At 48.9% G+C, this 17,860-nt stretch overlaps 1 protein-coding gene across 8 annotated transcripts in view; it reads right to left on the bottom strand.

Annotated features, from left to right (window-relative positions):
• The window catches only part of ZNF362 (zinc finger protein 362), a 91,427-nt gene that overhangs the window by 49,850 nt on the left and 23,717 nt on the right, over positions 1-17,860 (bottom strand). For 2 of the 8 annotated variants that reach the window (XM_053281514.1, XM_053281523.1), the window contains exon 1: positions 11,834-12,188. The exons of 1 other annotated variant lie outside the window; for it this stretch is intronic. The gene's annotated coding sequence lies outside the window, so the exon portion shown is untranslated. Of the gene's footprint in view, positions 1-9,173; positions 9,209-11,005; positions 11,113-11,568; positions 11,751-11,833; positions 12,189-17,860 lie in introns of those variants that run through there. 5 more of the 8 variants (XM_053281522.1, XM_053281516.1, XM_053281515.1 and 2 more) reach the window with 5 other exon arrangements.

Raw genomic sequence — 17,860 nt, 5'->3', positions numbered from 1 at the left:
AACCTACATTCCAGTGATTGTGGGGCCCGTTCACACAATAGAAAGGCTACTCTCATTAAATCATTGAATGTTTAAATGATTTTAATTGTTTAATTGATTTGATGTTTTAAATGATTTTAAGTGTAAACCAGCCAGAGATGCATGTTTTGGGTGGTATAAAAATATGTTTAATAATAAGAACAACAACATTCTCACTATCGCCGCTGAGGCAGGGAAGGTCTCTGGGGGGTGAGTCAGGTTTGAACCAACAGATGATCAGAAGTTGACTGTGTGGGGCGCAACTTGCAAAGCTCCCACATGACTCACACTGCTTCAAACAGCGCATATCCCCAGAGGCCGGGAAAATGGTCCCGGTCGCCAGATATCCCATAATGCACCGCATGGTGAGTGCAGTGCTTTGGGGGAATCCCTCGTGAGTCAGGCAGCCAGCCTGAGCACAAACATGATCCTGGCCCCAGGGTGGAAGGCGCGTGAACGCCCTCCTGATCACCAGTTGAAGGCTGGGTTAAAAACTCGGTGAACAACACAGAGGCGATTGTGTGAAGCCATGCCAAAGGGGTCTCTTGCCCAGGATTCCCACCTTGGCGTGAGTTCACACAATCACACTAATGTTGGTAACCCACATTAAACCCAGATCCAAACGATTGTGTGAAGAAGCCAATTTTTAAAAGTTTTTTATTTTATTTTAAGGAAACCTTTGTGGAGAGCCTAAGAGAGGGGCATGCTCTCGATTTCAATTCACAAAACTCTGTGCCTCCGCTATCAAAAATCTGGGGGACCCTGCAGCTACGTCACACCTTTCTCGAGTCCAAAGCAAAGGTTCTCAATCTTGGTTCCCCAGACACTGGCCTACAACTCCCATCATCCCAGCCACAATGGCCTTGAGCCTTTAGGGAGAAAGTCTTTGCCCACTGTGGTGCAGGATAACGGGGCTTGCGGTCATCAACACCTGGCAAGCCAAAAGTTGGGAACCCCCGGTCTAAAACCTACAAGAGAATCACACATTCATATTGCAGGCAATCCAGCTTTGCTCATTTTATACTTTTAATTATGGTTTGTGCTTTTAGAAATGCTTTCAAAGGGCAACTGGACACATTCCCAGTAAAGGGCAGGCCTATCGATAGCTATTCTGTATCCGGGCTAGATGGAGCCTCCATGTACAGGAGCAATTTACCCACAATACCAAACGTTAAGGGGGGCGGGGACAGCGAGGAGAAGCTGTTGCCTTCCTGCTCTGCTTTTGGACTTCCTGGAGGTATCTTCTTGGCCATGGTGGGGACCTTTGGTCTGATCCAGCAAGGTGTTGTGCGATTCTTAGGAAAGGTTTTAGGTACTATGAAACTAAGGAGGCACATAGGAAGCTGCCATGTACTGAGTTAGACCCTTGATCCGTCTAGCTCAGTATTGTCTACACAGACTGGCAGCGGCTTCTCCAAGGTTGCAGGCAGGAATCTCTCTCAGCCCTATCTTGGAGATGCTGCCAGGGAGGGAACTGGGAAACATCTGCACGCAAGCAGGCAGGTGATCTTCCCAGAGCGGCCCCATCCCCTAAGGGGAATAGCGTACAGTGCTCACACATGCAGTCTCCCATTCAAATGTGAACCAGTGCAGACCATGCTTAGCAAAGGGGACAATTCATGCTTGCTACCACAAGACCAACTCTCCTCCCTCCAGAGTTGCTGGTAGCTCTTAAAAGCACACCAGCTTAGCACCGCTAATAATTCCGAACAGCTCCCAGCCCCAAAATATCTTCAGCAGCCCTATAGCCCTCCGTCACATCTACAAGGTAAAAGAAGAGAACGAACCAAACGCTCTCAAATTCCAAAAACGTCCTTTGACTGATCACCTACAATTCTCACTAGTCATCGATGGCCCACGGCAAACTGGAAACTTGCTCAAGATGCCTTTCATCTAAAGCAGGGTTTCTTAACCTTGGGCCCCATGATGTTGGACTACAACTCCCATCATCCCCAGCCATGTCCATTGTGGCTGGGGATGACGGGAGTTGTAGTCCATCAACATCTGGGGGCCCAGGGTTAAGAAACCCTGATCTAAAGGGAGCAAAATCATCTCCTCTGCAGAAACAGACTATTCCCAACTCTTGAGATTTTTAGGCGCGAGTCCTGCCTGTACCACATTTTCAGATTTCCAGGTGTCAGAATCAGGATTCTACACATCCTGGAAGCTCAGAGCTCCCAGCCATGTTTATCTGCAACGGTATGTTTATGCACAGATACTTTCTGTGTTACTGCTTAAGTTTTTACACGTATCTAATTGCAAGTTATATAGGAATAATTTGCTACCAAACATAAACCTGGAAAAAAACCTGCACAAACAACACTCGAGGTATTAATTACAGGTAATCCCCAAAGCATGGGAAATCAATTAATTGCATAATTGAAGGGTCCAGTGAACTCAAAATATGCACCCAGAGGAGGATCCCTGAACTGGAGGATCCCAGAAACTCCTGGTCTGGACGGTTTCCGGCCTCTAAGAGATCGGTCTGCCCTCGGGTCTTAGCACCCAACGTCAACGTTTGCTAGTGAGAAGCCACATCCTCCCAGGTACCCAATGGAAGGTTTCTTGACAGAGACGTTTTGATGATGCCTTTCAGCATCTTCCTATATTGCTGCTGCCCAATAGAGGGGTTTCCCAAAGTCTGGGGAATATACCAGTGGGGGATTCGAACCGGCAACCTCTGGCTTGATAATCGAGTCATTTCCCCCTGCAGCCCCCTAATTGTTTATTGGGCCCGTGTGAAGCTTCGGCCGAAGCTGAATACTCGACATAGTGTCCCTGGCACCATGCGGGGTGGGGGTGGTCTGGTCTAAGGGCAGCATGTGTGAATTGTCCCCTTTGCTAAGCAGGGCCTGCCCTGGTTTGCATTTGAATGGGGGACTACATGTGTGGACGCTGTCAGATCTTCCCCTTAGGGAATGGAGCTGCTTTGGGAAGAGCATCTAAGGTTCCGAGTTCCTTCCCTGGCAGCATCTCCAAGAGAGGGCTGAGAGAGATTCCTGCCTGCAACCTTGGAGAAGCCGCTGCCAGACTGTGCAGACAACAATGAGCTAGATGGACCAATGGTCTGACTCAGTAGATGGCAGCTTCCTATGTTCCTATGGTAAAGCAGACCACTAGCATAACTGGGAGAACATCTGGATGTGTCCCTGATGCACTAGCTTTCGCCTTGTAAGGAGTTGCGTTCAGCTTTGGGGAAAGCAAATGGCTGCCCACCCCCCGCAAAGATGGGCCCTCCAATCTGAGAGGGGGTCAGTGTCCCCCCAAACACGGCCTGTATTCTGCGAGAGAAGAATCGCTTCTTGGCTTTTCACTCCACCTGCTGTACTTTGAGCGACTTATAATTAGTAGCCCTGTGTCAAAGAAGCATATCCCATCCTTCTTTGTCAAGAAACAAACTCAAGGTGGTTAACAGACATCAAGCTGCAAAACAAACACGCTGCAATCAAAGAGCGGCAGAATCGCAACAAAAAGCAACCCAAACGGATACCGACAAAAGCGTCGAACAACCGCAGCAACACCACCACACAAGTCTGGCAGCTTACAAAAAAGAACCACAACATTAGCGAGAAGCAAAGCATCTGAAATTAATCAACCCAGAACGCCCGAGAGAGAGGCTCAGTATCCCACCTTGGGTCAACTGGAAGGACCTTCGGAAGAGCTAGGTTTTGGCTCCGCGTCTGCAGACGCTGGGATCGTCTGTAGGGAAATGCTCCAAAGCATTGGTGCCACTGCTGAAAAGACCCCGCTCCTAGAGGGCACCCTCTGAACCTTGTTCAGCAGAGGTACCTGGATCAGGACCTGAGTCGTTAAACAGAGCACATTGGGAACACTTGGTGATCCTCGATTGCTGGATTACACTGCTCTGGGCTCCTTGGAGGAAGAGCGGGATATTAAAATTAATTAATTAATTAATTAATTGATACGGCTCTCTGTCCCAAAGGGACTCGCAGTCAAAAAAGACACAGATAATGAGGGCGACCCCAGCAACAGGCACCGGAGGGATGTTGCGCTGGGGTTGGATAGGGACAGCTGCTCTCCCCCTGCTAAACAGAAAAGAGCCCCCGCTTGAAAATGTGCCCCTTGGCCCAATTAGCAGAGCTGATTTCCAAACCTTGTGGCACAAGATGGCCTGAAGTTCCCTGCCCACCAAGAGTTTACAATCTCAAAAGGAAACACTAGCAGGGAGGTACTAGTAGCAGCTACTGGGAGGGGGACGCTCTGCTGCTGGGGTGAATAGCTGCTCTCCCCCTGCTCAGAAGAAGAGGGAGACTAGAAGTGTGAACATGGTAAGATCTTCCCCTTAAGGGATGCAGCCGCTCTGGGAAGAGCATATAGGTTCCAGGTTCCTGCCCTGGTAGCATCTCCAAGAGAGGGCTGAGAGAGATTCCTGCCTGCAACCTTGGAGAAGCCGCTGCCAGTCTGTGTAGACAATACTGAGCTAGATGGACCAAGGGCCTGACTCCGTATATGGCAGCTTCCGATGTTCCTAAGAGAGGCATCACTTTAAACAGTCCCCCATGACCCTGATAAGCAAGGTAAAGGCCATACAGAATCCCAGAGATAAAACCTGTACCTCTGCACTGAGCTCCAATACAAACCCACAGACAACGAATTTAATAAATAGGATCCAGCCACCTGCATCTTCTCCAGACTGGTGGACAGCCAGTCTTACTGCAGCGAGCATGGATCGTCCCCTTTGCTAAGCAGACTTTGCCTTGGTTTGCATTCGGATGGATGACTACATGTGAATGCTGTAAGATATTCCCCTTAAGGACATGGGGCCATTGTTCAGGGGAACAGCACCTGCTTGCTTGCATGCAGAAGGTTACAAGTTCCCTCCCTGGCAGCATCTCCAGAGAGGGCTGGGAGAGACTCCTGCCTGGAACCCTGCAGAAATGCTGCCAGTCAGTGTAGGCAATCCTGAGCTAGACGGACCAATCGCCTGGCGCAGTCTAAGGCAGCTGCCTGTGTTCCTAACCAGCTGAAGCGGCTGGGTGCTTTTTTCAAGGGCAGCCCACAGAGATTACATTACAGTAGTCAAGTCCAGAGGTGAGGGAGAACCGCACTGAAAAATGTGAATCGCGAGTGTGTTTACACACTATTACTACTGCCACTACTACAGCAACAAATATTTATATACTGCTTTCCAACAAAAGTTTCCAAAGTGGCTTACACAGAAAAATAACAAACAAAAACGGTTCCCTGTCCCCAAAAGGCTCACAATCTAAAAAGAAACACAGACACCAGCAACAGCCCCTGGAGGGATGCTGTGCTGGGGATGGATCGGGCCAGCTGCTCTCCCCCTGCTAAACACAAGAGAATCACCGTTTTTAAAAGCTGCCTCTTTGCCCAGTTAGCAGGGGAGGCGAAGAGGGCAAAATACTATGACCCAAACTCCAGTAGTTCACCAGGGTAGGCAACCAAATGCAAATCTATTACTCCCATTCTGCAGATGCAAGAGCACTAGCCTGCATTAAGCGGCCTGAGGGCTGTGGATGATGAGAGTTGTAGTCCAACAACATCTGGGGACCTGAGGATGAGAATCCTTATCATGAAGGGCTTTGGGTCAATTTGGCCAGAACGGAAGGGAACAATGCATGATTCCTTCTGCCTCAGATGATCATGGTAATAATTGGTTAGAAACATTCTCAAAATGGCACAGGGATTCCCAGGGAGGCCCTGGGCAACTCATTGGAGCCTGTTTTTTAGAACACATTTTCATGCAGCCCTATAACTCGGTCCCAAGGCGATTCACAGCTCCATAATTGGCTCGCCCGATTCAGAACACCCCATGGACAGGCAAAGGGCCCCCAACCCCCCCAACCCCGAGCAAACAGAAATTCCCATCTGCGCATGTGTTGGACCATGCGCTGATGTCAGCAATCGACTGTCAAGGAGAACTGGTCTTGGGGTAGCAAGCATGACTTGGCCCCTTAGCTAAGCAGGGTCCGCCCTGGTTGCATATGAATGGGAGACCACATGTGAGCACTGCAAGATATTCCCCTCAGGGGATGGAGTCGCTCTGGGAAGAGCATCTAGGTTCCAAGTTCCCTCCCTGGCAGCATCTCCAAAAATAGGGTTGAGACAGAGACTCCTGCCTGTAACGTTAGAGAAGCTGCTGCCAGTCTGTGAAGACAATACTGAGCTAGACAGACCAAGGGTCTGACTCAGTATATGGCAGCTTCCTATGTTCCTATGACTGTTGTTCACTCTGGAGAGGAGGGGACAGAGTCCTTTGCCAGGCTCTCAGAAAGAAGAGCGAGTGGGACTAATAAAGGGAGGGGATCCTCGGGATGAGGACCGCCTCTAGGTTTGAGGGGCCTTTAGCATCCAGGCCCCGCTTAGGTTCATGCCGGGACCTCCCTGAGTAGCAGCAGCGGGTCTTTCTGACTTCTCTCGGTGGCCACCAACCAATTGCCTCCATTTTTGCCCCACAACGTCCCAGGGCGATGCTACGTCAGGTTGGTGTTCGATATGGCGCCTGCAAGCAAAATCCTCCCAACTGCCAACAACGGCACCTCCTGGGACGCCTACAGCTTCCTGAAACGGTCCCCCCAAAAGAGAGCTCCGCGCCCAACTTCCCCCGACCACCGCCAATGCTCGATCCCCCCTGCAGCTTCCTGAAACGGTCGCCCCAAAGGACAGCTTCACGCCCAACATTTTACTTTGCTTTATTAAAAATGTCTTGGATACTGCCTCCTCCAAAGAGTCTAGGCGGTGGACAATAACAATCGCAATCATATTTTTTTTTAAAAAAATTAAAGAGCGAAAAAGGTAGGTCTTGAGCGCCGTCTTCTAATTGTTTTCATCTGTGTGCGGAATGAGTTTTGTTCTGGGTGGCAGTGTCAACAACAAAAAATATTTATATACCACTTTTCAACGTAAGTTTCCAAAGCAGTTTACAGAGAGAGAGAGAGAGCGAGAGAGCGAGCACATGCATTCAGAGGGGGGCTTCCTGATTCAACCTGAGCGGGATCTAAAATTAACTGAGTGGACATCCAAAAATGTGTGAGTGCGTGCACATGCGCACAACTTAAGAGGGAACTGAAAGCTACTAAGGAGGGGGCTGAATGAATCTGGGGGGCAAGAGGGTTCCAAAGAAGAGGGGCGGCCAGAGAGAACGCCCTCCTACGAGGCCAGGCACAATGCACTACACCAGGGCCTGGGACACGAAGGGAGATGACCTCACAGGATGGGATACAACCAGCCAAGAGAGGCAATCCCAGAGATATACAGGGGCTAGCAGGCACCTAATGGCGCAGCAGGAAATGACTTGACTAGCAAGCCAGAGGTTGCCAGTTCAAATCCCCGCCGGTATGTTCCCCAGACTATGGGAAATGCCTATATCGGGCAGCAGCGATCTAGGAAGAGGCTGAAAGGCATCATCTCATAGTGTGCAGGAGGAGGCCATGGTCAACCCCTCCTGTATTCTACCAAAGACAACCACGGGGCTCTGTGGGCGCCAGGAGACGACACCGACTCGACGGCACACTTTACTTTTAAGCCCATAAGGGTTTTGTAAGTGAGAACCAGCACTTTGGATTGGACCCGCAAGCGAACGGGCAACCAGTGCGGTGACCATAAAAGAGGTGTGACACTATCAAATCGACAGCCACCCAGGAGGAGGCAGGCTGCTACTTTCTGGACTTGTTGGAGCTTCCGAATCGTTTTAAAAGGCAATCCTAGGTAGAGCACATTACAGTAATCCAAACGAGAGGTTAAAAAAGGCACAAATTACTGTCGCCAGGGCTTGCCAGTGGAGGAAAAAAACATTTCTGACCATCGCCAGTGTTCGATCCCCCTACCGCAAAAATGCTCAGAACTGGGTCGCCAGATGTTGTAAGACTACGGTTCCCATCACCCCCTGCCTCCTCCAATTCTCCAGCCGTCCCTGTTTATCAGGGACGGTCCGTATTTTCTGCTCTGTGTCCCTGGCAAATCCTTTTTTTGTCCCACGTGGTGCCTTCTTAAAATGGTCTTTTTTATTTATCTTTATTTATTGTTAAATTTATATACCTACCGCCTTTCATTAAAAACAATCCCTAACAATATCTGTTACTAGAGTTGACCTGCTTCATGTTTTAGGCCTCTTCTCAAGGCTGTTTATTCATTCATTCATTTTATTTAGCACACTTATTTAGCATATTTAGAAGTTACACCTTTCAAGGGGACAGCCAGAGAAAGGATGAATCTTGTCTTTACTGCGCATGTGTCGCGAACACGTGCACATGAAGACGAAGCTGTTTTGAACAGCGTATGAAATACTGTAGGGCAGGAGTTCTCAAACTTGGGCCCCCAGATGTTATTGGACTACAAATCCCATCAACTCCTGCCCTTGGTCACTGGGGCTGGGGATGATAGGAGTTGTAGTCCACCGCCTGAGAACCCAACTTTGAGAACCCCTTTCCCCAACAGAAGGGGTGGAAAGGCAGTAACAGGCATCAGCTGGGGTTATAACTTTCCACATTTACTCCACCAAACACAAATGTGACATTTGGCAGGCTCAATTCTTATATTAAGGCAGAATCTCCCAAACTTGGGTAGCGGAGACAGGCTTGCTCATGAATTACAATGGGAGGTTCACTTCACTCTTCACCCCATAAAGGTTTTGGGTGTGAAAGCGTGGAGATTATCCAGCCCCGAGGGAGTCCACCGTCTGTATGAGACTTTATTCTGGGTGCGCCACCTCATCATTAGAAGGAGCAGTGAGTCATGCAGAATTGCAACAAAAAGCCTCCTCTAAATTCAAGTAATTTAGATGTGTTTGAGGGAACCCAAAGATCCCTCATACCAAATAAAGAGACGAGGCCAGATCATACACCCCCAGCAAAATCTGACTGGAAGAAGGCAAGGCCAGAGTAGCGACTCATGCAGAGATGCTACGGGCAGCCTCCTCTATAGAGCCCCTATATTTGGGGCTCTAGTTTATTTCTGGCAGCACACTGACAGGTCTCACCCAGTTGGGAAATGACAACATTCCCAGTCTAGCCTGGCGGCCACTCTGCAATGGCTTCTTCCCATCACGTGTTGGTAGCACAGGAATTTATAAAGCACAAGAGTTCATACATACAGACAAAAGTACCCTTATATAACCGCCCCCCCCCCCGCACACCATGTTGGTGTGGGTCTACACATTTGTTTTCTTCACTCACCGACCTGATCCCTTTGGCCATGAATATGGCTTGAACCCAGGCCCCGAAACGTGAAGCAACGCCCACTCCGCAAAGTACACCAAAACTTTCTCCAACCAAAGGCACGCAGAGCCCAAAAGGTAGCACCACTGAGCAAACTTGGGCACATGCAACTTGTCACTGAACAGAAAAGTTCCGCGCGCAACCTAAAGGCCTGCATCCCTCAGACACCAGCAAGGGTGGAGGGAAAGGCAGAGCCTCTCCCCAGAAGCCTTTCTGACTCCTCGCCACACATCCGATAGGCCAATGTGACTGACCCCGCACAGCGGCATTGAAACCAGTTCCCAGATTTGCCCCCGGCTGGCCCGGACTTGTGTGCCTTCCGCCCCAAAACGCGCCACCACCTTTCAGAGGCCTTTGCTACCGGCCCACTTCAGAACAGGCAATCGATCAAGACCGACTCAGCGGCACTGGAGGAGAAGAGATCGCAATTTGGACATTAAGGCGGCAACTGGGAAATGCAAACACACCCAAGGAAATGGATTTATGCACTGCAAGTTAACGTGCCCCCAAACCTTTCTTAACCATCCCTCCCCGGCCCCCGCAACCTGCTCCAAAAATAAATCCACACTTGTCCTCCTGGTCACCACTTTTGGGGGGGAGCCTGTGCTTTACACATGCTGTCTATACCAACGTCACACGTATGAAAAGAGACACACATGAAATCAATATCCCTATAAAGCACAGATCTCTTTCTCTCTCCCTGTGCACAGCTGCAAACAGGTAAAAGGCAGCAGCGGGGGGGGGAGTCAACTTTTTTTTTTTTAAGCTGCAGATTCCACCCTATGAAAATAGCACATTCCAGTTCAAGCAGCGAATTTCCAAAACTATCCCTCTAGCAAACGTGGCATTCCTAAACTCTATTTTTGGAAGGAGACATTTTTCCAAAACCCACCTTCCTGAAAAGACACACACACACACACACACACCCCACATTTTGAATAAAAAGGAAGTACCATCAGATTCAATTAACTCCCCCCCCATTAAATACACCAAAGGGAGGGGAAAACCAAATAATAAAGATTACAGATCAGGGTTAGTTTAGGAGGCTTTTCGCCTCCCTGCACAGAATATCTGCCTAGCCAACTTTTGCATAAGTTCACTTCAGCTCTCAAAATAGTCCTTTCCTCTTTAATTTATGCTAAAAAAAAAAAAAAAGTGGAATTCACAGGCAATTCTCAGTGCAAGGACAAAAAATAAAGCCCCACAAGGCAACATCCCATACATATACAGACACAAATAATGCAAAGCATGGAAGATCTCCCCCCCTCACTTAAAAAAAAAGAAGAACAACAGAACAAAATACCCCCTTTAGGCGCCCCCTTTCTCCCCTCTCCCCCCATTCTCAGACAGTTTTTATTAAAATTTGCAGACAAAAGGCAAAGAAAAATGGCAGCCTCGCTTATTTTAAACGCCAACCAGGACGCCATATTCTGCAGATCTGCAAAAAAAAAAAAAAAAAAGGAAAAGGGGGAGAAATCTGGAGCTTGCCTAGTCCAAGCGGGGAAGGTTTAAAAAAAAAAAATGGAAGAAGAAGAAAAAAATGGGATTGAGGCAGCCACAAAAAAACAACAACTAGAAAGTCGGAGGGGGGGAAAGAGAAAGAAAAAGCAGCGCGGTGGTTGCTCTGGGAGGCGTCCAAAGCATTGCTGGCCGCAGAAGTGCACCAAAAGGGGTATTTTATTTTTATATATATTTATATTTTTTCCCATTTGAATTGCCCGGCTTTTATTTATTAAAAAAAAAAACAGAGAGAGAGAGAGAGAGAAGCGAGAGAGAGACACTTCCTATACCAATACACATGCTCCACTCGGAAATCGCAATCCAGCCAAGAGATCCGTCTGCAAGCAAGAAAATGGGCTCCCCACTTGGGCTTCCTCTTTCCCTCCTCCTCCTCCCTCCTCCTCCACCCGCCCAAGCTTCATTACGTGGGGGGGGGAAGAGGGGGGGCCACGGGAAGACACCCCCCCCCGACTCCGATCCGGACACAGATCGGCTGCAAAATGCATGCACGCAAATCTGCAAGACCCAGCTTGGATTTTATTCTCCAAGCCTCGCTTGAAACTGACATGCATCTGCAAGGCGAGAGAGAGAGACCCACACAGGCAGGCGAGATCATGCAACTTTGCTACGGGGGGATCCATCTCCAAGCTGCCTTTTTTTTTCCCCCTCTCCTTTTCTTCCCTTCTCTCCCCCCCCCCGTAGCCCCCCCCCCCCCTCCGGCTGCAATGCAATCACTGGCCTGAAAGACTACAGGCATTTATCATCATCATCATCATTTTAAAGATCTAATTTTTCTTTTCTTTTTTTCCGGGGGGGGGGCTCTTGCAAAAAGCATAAGAAGAAAGATACACACCTTCAATTGCAGAGAGAGTTTTTGGGGGGGCGGGGGGGTCAGACGGGAGGAGGAAAAGGGAGACATGGAAGGGGGAGAAATGAAGCCACCCAAGTTTATCAGGAGGGGGGTGGCTGTGCCCCCCCTCCATGCAGCGCCCCACCCCCACCCAGGGCGATCTTGGGATGGTCTGCCTGTCTGGCTGCTTTTTTTCGCCCTTTTTGGCTCCCCCCCCTCTCCTCCCCCCCCCACTTGATGGGTGGTTATAAGAAGGCTTAGTTCAAACCTTCCGGGTCGCCCGCCTGTTCACTTCTGGTTTCTGCAAGCAGCCTGAGCCCAGCCAGCCAGAGGAGGTGGGTTATTTCCATGAGATCCACACACAGCAAAAGGGGGGGAAGAGGAAGGAAAAAAACCCCTCCTTTGCCACCGATCTCCCCCCCCCCAAAATATAAAATTCTTATGGGGGAGATCTTAGTGGCTCTCCTCCTCCTTCCCTCTCTCCCCCCACCCCTTCTTTCCTGCAAAAAGCTTTCTTCTTTCCTTTTTCTTTCTTTTTTTCCCCTGGCTTGCAAGCTTTTTTTTTCCCCCCTTCCCCTTTTTCCCTTTCCTTTTTTCCAAATTCACTTCTTGCAAAGAGTTTCCAAAATGGGGACATACAGGATTCCGTATGAGAGATTAGGGGAGGGGGAGGGGGAAAGGGGAGGCAGCCTGTGGAAAAGAAAACATGGGAGGGGGGGGGTGTTGCTGGGTGGCAGTGGGGGGGGGAGAAGGAGGGGGGTCTGTGGCTTTGCCTAGCTGCTGGATGGACCTAGACATCGCTTGCAAGAATATGAGTGGGTGGGTGGGTTCTGTGCTTGCTTCCCACCCCACCCGTGGGGGTTCCTTACACGTGATTCTCTCCCCCCCCCCCCGCAAACAAAACACACACACCCAGAAAAGTTGCCCCAGGCAACTCTCTTTTTCCTGGTTTGCCACCAAGAGAAACGCACAAGCCCCACTTTTGCGTTTCTGTCGGTTTAAGAACTCTGGAAGCTGCTGGCTGCTGAGCCTGACCATTGGTCCAGCTAAGTCAGCGGTGTCTGCACTGACCGGCAGCGGCACCGCGGCTTCTCCAAGCTTGCAGGCAGGAGTCTCTCCCAGCCCATGTAGATATATCATGCACAAACAACCACTTTGTATATAATTGTGCTTTGGCAATGTACTGTATGCTTTGGTAGTTTGTTGGTTCAATAAAAAAATCTTGTCCTATTAAAAAAAAAAATCTTGTCCGACCTGGAGATGCTGCCAGGGATTGAAGCTCTTCCACTGAGCCACAGCCCTCCCCCAGTTAAGGGGGGATTAGAGACATTTGTGGAGAGGTCTGTCAGCAGCTGTGAGGCACAACCGAGGAAGAGAACCCTCATGTCCAGGTGCAGTCTACCTTTGAGCACCAGGCCCTGGGGGCAAAGAGGGGAAGCTTCCTGGCCTGTTTGACCACTGTTGGGCAAGAGATGTTGGACTAGATTCCCTTTCGGTTGGATCGTTTGATCCATAGTCATCTCTGTAGGGGGGTGATTGGGATCAGGGTCACCATTTGACCCCCGGTGAATGATAGGATTTCCACCAATCTTGCCCAATTTTGCCTTGAAAGCAGTACTTGCCATGAGCCCCCCTGCTAACTGAGCTAAGAGGCACCTTTTTTAAAGTGGCGATTCTCTTTATTGAGGGGGGGAGCAACTAGCCCTATCCGTCCCCAGCACAACATCCCTCCAGTGGCTGTGGCCGAACCTATGTTTCTTTTTTAGACTGTGAGCCCTTTGGGGACAGGGAGCCATGTGATTATTTATTATTTATTATTATTTTACACAGTCACAGGTATTATTATTATTATTATTATTATTTACACAGTCAGACTGGCGTTATTGACTGGTTTGTTTTATCCAGACATCGAGTCCTTCCCAAGGACCTGGGGTGCCAGAATTTTATTATCAGTATCGTTATTATTATTATTATTATTATTATAGATATCGTCACAGAATATAGGCTGTTCCCAGTAAAGCTGCTTTTTGTAATTGACTAATGGTGATTTCTGTGGCCCCTCTGGTGTTGAGGTGCTCTTCAAGGTCTTTTGGGACTGCACCCAGGGCGCCAATGACCACTGGGATTATTTGGGTCTTTTTCTGCCACAGCCTTTCCATTTCAATTGGTAGATCTTTGTATTTGGTGATTTTTACTATTTCTTTTTCTTCTATTCTGCTATCCCCTGGTATTGCTATGTCGATTATTTTGACTTGTTTTTCTTTCTTCTCGACTACAGTGATATCTGGTGTATTGTGTGGCAGATGTTTGTCTGTTTGTAGTCGGAAGTCCCATAATATTTTTGCATCTTCATTTTCTTCCACTTTTTCAATTTGATGGTCCCACCAATTTTTGGCTACAGGTAGATTGTATTTTTTGCAGGTGTTCCAGTGTATCATCCCTGCTACCTTGTCATGCCTTTGTTTGTAGTCAGTCTGTAGTAGTAGTAGTAGTAGTAATAATAATAATAATAATTATTATTATTAATTCAATTTCTATACCGCCCCTTCCAAAAATGGCTCAAGGTAGTTTTACCGAGAATAAATAAATAAATAAATAAATAAATAAATAAATAAGATGGCTCCCTGTCCCCAAAGGGCTCACAGTTTAAAAAGAAACATAAGATAGACACCAGCAGCAGTCACTGGAGGTCCTGTGCTGCGGGTGGGTAAGGCCAATTACTCTCCCCCTGCTAAAAGGCCAGTTACTCTCCCCCTGCCTCAAAGGGGTGATGATTCTGGCTTCCCACCTGGCCCCCGTAATCAGGAACCCCACATGCTTTTTCTCACAAAATAAAGAATATAAGAACAGCCCGGCTGGAATCAGGCCCAAGGAGGCCCATCCAGTCCACCATCTTGTTTCCCCCAGTGGCCTACCAGATGCCTCCAAGAAGCCCACAGGCAAGAGATGAAGGCATGCCCTCTCTCCTGCAACTGGTATTTAGGGGCACAATAGAGGAAGAGAACCCCCATGTCCAGATGCAGTCTACCTTTGAGCACCAGGCCCTGGGGCCAGAGAGGGGAGGCTTCCTGGCCTGCTCCTTGACTAACCACTGTTGAGAAAGAGATGTAGCCACTGACGGACCTCTCCTCCATGGACTGATCTTTCTAAACCCTTCTTAAAGCCATCCAGGCGGGTGGCTGTCACCACATCTTGTGGCAGAGCATTCCACAGGTTAATTGGGCGATGGCAAATGTCTTTTTAACTCCTTCTCCACCTGTGCAGTCTGCCGCAGAGGTTTTGGCAGAAATCTTCCTCCTTTGAGCATGTTCAAGGGACAGGCAAAGGGTTTTTCAACCCTGACCTCTCCAGAGTGAACCGCCAAAGAGGCCTTGGCACATAAGCCAACACAGGGGAGTCCATAGCCAGCCTAAAGGTTTGGGGGTGCACTCCAAAAAAGTAGGAGGTGCAGAAGAGGCGGACAACCCAGATTATCAGGGGCCCGGAGCACCTTCCTTATGAGGCAGGGCTAACAGCTTCTGGTGCTCTTTAGTTTGGAAAAGAGACAACTGCGGGGAGACATAGGAAGCTGCCATATACTGAGTCAGACCATTGGTCCATCTAGCTCAGTATTGTCTACCCAGACTGGCAGCGGCTTCTCCAAGGTTGCAGGCAGGCATCTCGCTCAGCACTATCTTGGAGATGCTGCCAGGGAGGGAACTTGAAACCTTCTTCTCTTCCCAGAGTGGCTCCATCCCTTGAGGGGAAGATCTTTCAATGCTCACACATCTAGTCTCCCATTCATATGCAACCAGGGCAGACCCTGCTTAGCTAAGGGGACAAGTCATGCTTGCTCCCACCAGACCAGCTCTCCTCTACATGGTGGAGGTGGATAAACTTGTGCATGGAAGGAGGGTTGCACCACCTTAAGTAGCGCAGCAGGGAAATGCTTGACTAACAAGCAGAAGGTTCCGAGTTCGAATCCCCGCTGGTATGTTCCCCAGACTATGGGAAACACCTATATTGGGCAGCAGCGATATAGGAAGATGCTGAAAGGCATCATCTCACACTGCACGGGAGATGGCAATGGTCAACCCCTCCTGTATTCTACCAAGGACAACCACAGGCTCTGTGGTCGCCAGGGGTCGACACCGACTCGACGGCACACTTTACCTTTAGAGAGACAGAAAAGAGAGAATTTTCCCCCCTTTCTCACCACACTAAAAGCAGGGGTCATCCCATTCAACTGAATGTCAGGAAATGTAGGTCCGAAAAAAGGAATTTTTCCCCACACACAGCACATAGTTAATCTATGGAATTCCTTGCCGTGGGATGTGGTGATGGCCACCAGCTTGGATGGCTTTAAAAGGGGCTTAGAAAAATTCATGGAGAGTACAAATCTATCAGTGGCTACTATAGGCTACCTCCAGCCTCAGATGTAGGATGCTCTCCTTTTTCAGTCACCTGAAGAGTTTGGGGCTGCAGCAGAATTTGAATTGGGGACTTCAGTCCTTCACTCTTTGACTTCCTCCATGTTGCGCCCTGAAAAATGCCTCCCATGCAAACCATAGATGGGGGGGGGAACCATCTCACTAGCCTCCCCGGAGCAATCTCAGCCCTCAGGCCTCTCTGGAGAGACAGAGATGTTCAATAAACGCTTTTGCTCGCTGCCAAAAGTGCTGGCCGTAATTACATTTCATCACATTCTCATTTGCGTTGATGAATTACCGTATGACTAATGCATGATTAATTAATCCGCGAGCGTGGAGTGGGGGTGTCGGAACAGATCCTTCCGATTCGAATTCTGGGCTTCTCAGTTGCCTCCGTCACGAGTGCACGGAAAATTTCCCACCCAGGAAGTCAACAGAGTCCGCTCTGCATAATGTCACTGCGGGAATGGCCTCACATCACAGCGGCTTGCCAACATTTCCCAGGGGGAAGGAGAGAGACGCAGGTAACAACCAGTCCTCATGCAAAGGATGACCCCTACCCACTATGACACACCTGCTGAAGACTGGGTCCTGCTTGGTATTATCACAATGCCTTCGTGTTGTACGCCACTGATGCGCCGGCAGATGAGATATTTTATTCATTCATTCATTCATTCATTCATTCATTCATTCATTCATGTATTGCATTTATATCCCGCTCACCCATTGGTGTGCAGGTGCATGAGAAACTTTGTTTGTTACATTTCTATCCGGCTCTTCCTCCAAGGCGCCCAGAGTGGTGTATGGTGTTACGCTGATGCACACAACAAGGTAGGTGAGACTGAAAGAGAAGTGACTGGTCCAGAGACACCCAGTGAGTTTCATGGCTGAGCGGGGATTTGAACTCGGGTCTCCTGGATCCTAGCCCAACACGCTAACTAGGGATGTGCAAACGTGTTCAGTGTCAAACAGGTTTGGCGCGAATGTTCGGTGTTGAACCGAACCAACACGTTTTGGCTGAAACCGGACCCTGTGGGGGTTCGCAAGGTGTTTTTTTTTTCTGGTTTGTGTTTTAATTTTTAATTTTTTAAATTTTTGTTTAACTTATCCCCAGTTTTTGGCCTTTACCCCAGCGTGCCAGCCATCTTGGAGGCTGCCACGCCTGTGCAATGGGCCTCTTTTCGGGGGGGGGGGGGGAGAGACGAAAACTGGCTGAAGAATGGCCGAACAACCGCAGGATTTGAAATTTGAAATGCAGGTTGGGTAGATTAGTGGTTCTTTTTTATATTTTAAAGGTTTAAATTAGTGTTTTTTATTAATATTACAATAAGGGTAAACTTTATAGTTGTTATTTCACGAAGGGAGGTGCGCGGGAAGTCCATTTGTGTATTATTGTTAAAAGTTAATAAAAATTGAATTTGGAAAAAAAAGAAGAAGAAGAATGGCCGAACAACCGATTTATGGACTAAGGGTAGGTGGCGGCGGGAGGGGGAACCTCCGCGGACACACACCCTCGCCGCCTCGGACAACTCCCCTGGAGAGGGTAAGTTTAAACTTTTAAAAAGCAAACCCCACCCAGACAGCATCAGACCGGGGGGTGGTTCGAGGGGGTGCCGGACCGAACTGGCCCAGTCTGGTTTGGGTCCAGTTTGGACTCGAACTGGACCGCACCAGCCGGTTCTGTGCACACGCCTAACACTAACCACTACACCATGCTGGCTCTCAACATACAACATATCCCACCACCTGGAGATTTCTAAGAAGGGAGCTGAATCCTGAAGGACGACAACTCTAGCAACTCAGATGAAAAGACAGAAGGCATCCCTGGGGAGGAACGGCTGCCTATCCCCGCTTTGTGATACCCTGTGTGGAGAAATTACAGATCC

This window comes from Hemicordylus capensis, chromosome 16, assembly GCF_027244095.1.
Source record: "Hemicordylus capensis ecotype Gifberg chromosome 16, rHemCap1.1.pri, whole genome shotgun sequence".
Classification (NCBI taxonomy): Eukaryota; Metazoa; Chordata; class Lepidosauria; order Squamata; family Cordylidae; genus Hemicordylus; species Hemicordylus capensis.
This window is presented reverse-complemented; position numbering and strand designations above follow the sequence as displayed.